This window comes from Psammomys obesus, unplaced genomic scaffold, assembly GCF_907164565.1.
Source record: "Psammomys obesus unplaced genomic scaffold, mPsaObe1.curated_primary_1811, whole genome shotgun sequence".
Lineage (NCBI taxonomy): Eukaryota > Metazoa > Chordata > Mammalia > Rodentia > Muridae > Psammomys > Psammomys obesus.
This window is the reverse complement of record NW_026596460.1, coordinates 4,996,036-4,997,772: the sequence shown is the minus strand read 5'-3', so window position 1 is coordinate 4,997,772 and position 1,737 is coordinate 4,996,036.

Sequence of the window (1,737 nt, the reverse complement as noted above, 5' to 3'; positions counted from 1 at the left end):
TATCTAAAATCCAAAGAAAGGATATTGTTACACCTCCTTTCTTCCATGCCTACAGGGCAAAGACTAAAGATTCTAGCAAGAAGGAGAGCCAAATCACTCATTTGAGTGTCTTCTGACTGCAGCTCAGGTATGCTGAGAAGAAGAGATGTTTGCATGGACATAGGATGGACAAGCTGGAGATTCTGAACATGAGAACAGAAGTATGATCATTTATTAATATTATCCTTCTTCCTGCTTCCTCTTGGAAGGGTGGAGCTTGGCTTGGAGAATTCTCTAAACTGTAGAGGGACACTCAAGCTGTATTTCCTGTGAGTCTGTGAGTTGTTCCTTTAGGGGTCTGTATCCATAACCCTTCCTGAAGTGACTTAAGCTTTGAGATTTTCCAGCCTCTTCTATTGCAACAGTAACTCTATCTCCATAATCAACTTCCTTCTCTTTAAGCTAGTCTTCCCTGGCAGTAAGCAAGGGATTCTCTCAAAGCTTCCATCATATTCAGGAGCACAACAGGCGTGTTAGCTTTAATTATCAACTTGACACAACCTTGAAACATTCAAGGAGAGATTCTCAGTAAAGAATTGTCTACCTCGGGTTGGTCTGTGGTCATGTCTATAGAGGATTATTGTCTTAATAAAGTTAATTGCCCAGCACTCAGAGAGGCAGAGGCGGACAGATCTCTGAGTTCAAAGGCAGCCTGGTTGACGAAGCAAGTCCAGGACAGCTAAGGCTACACAGAGAAACAGTGTCTTAGAAAAGAAAGAAGAAAGAAAGAAAGAAAGAAAGAAAGAAAGAAAGAAAGAAAGAAAGAAAGAAAGAAAGAAAGAAAGAAAAAAGGAAGGAAGAAAAAAAGGAAAAGAAAGAATAAATGCATATAATTGTGTAAAGTTATTGATATTGTACAACCTGGGCCATTGTGGATAGCACCATTCCTGAGGCAGTACATCCTGAACTGTTAAAGAACGGAGAAAATGAGCTGAATACAAGCAAGCAAATGAGTAAGCATTCATTTATTCTCTCTCTGCTCTTGACTGTAATGGCAATTAGCTGTTTCAAGTTCCTGTTCCCTTGACTTCCTCACCGGACTATAACCTGAATGAATGAGCAAAGTAGACCCATTTGTTCCTAAGTTGCTAAATGAATCTAGGAAAATGGAAACTAGAGCATAGTGGCTGACTGAGGCAAAGGCTTTAAAAGTGTGAGTGAAAGCAGAGAGAATGGCAACGGCTCTAGGCAAATTCCATTGAACAATTTCCTCAGAAGACCCATTCCTTTCCTCTGACTCTGACTGGAAAACTGGAATATCACTACTAGCCAGATGAGACCAACTGGGGAATTGTGAGTTGGATGACTGTCACTATGGTAAGAGGCATGAAACAATGTACTGGAATAGGTTATGGGCAGCTTAGCTGTGACCCTTCTTAAAATTCCCAAGATGTGCTTATTCTTTCATGAAAGCTGGCTCATCAAAAGTCAACAGGTCAAACATTCATTCACCAGTCTATTTACTAGTCCATTGACCAATGTGCCTACCACCTAATTTGCTGGATTCATTTGTTTCTTTTTGCTACTTGTAAAATACTCAGTGCATTGGACGTATGACAGGAGTCTACCGCAGAAGGCATCTGAAAGACTCTACCTAGTAGTGTTTTAAAACAGATACTAAGACTCATAACCGAACCTTCGGCAGAGTACAGGGAATCATATGAAAGAAGGGGAGTTAGTATGACGTGGAAAGGATAG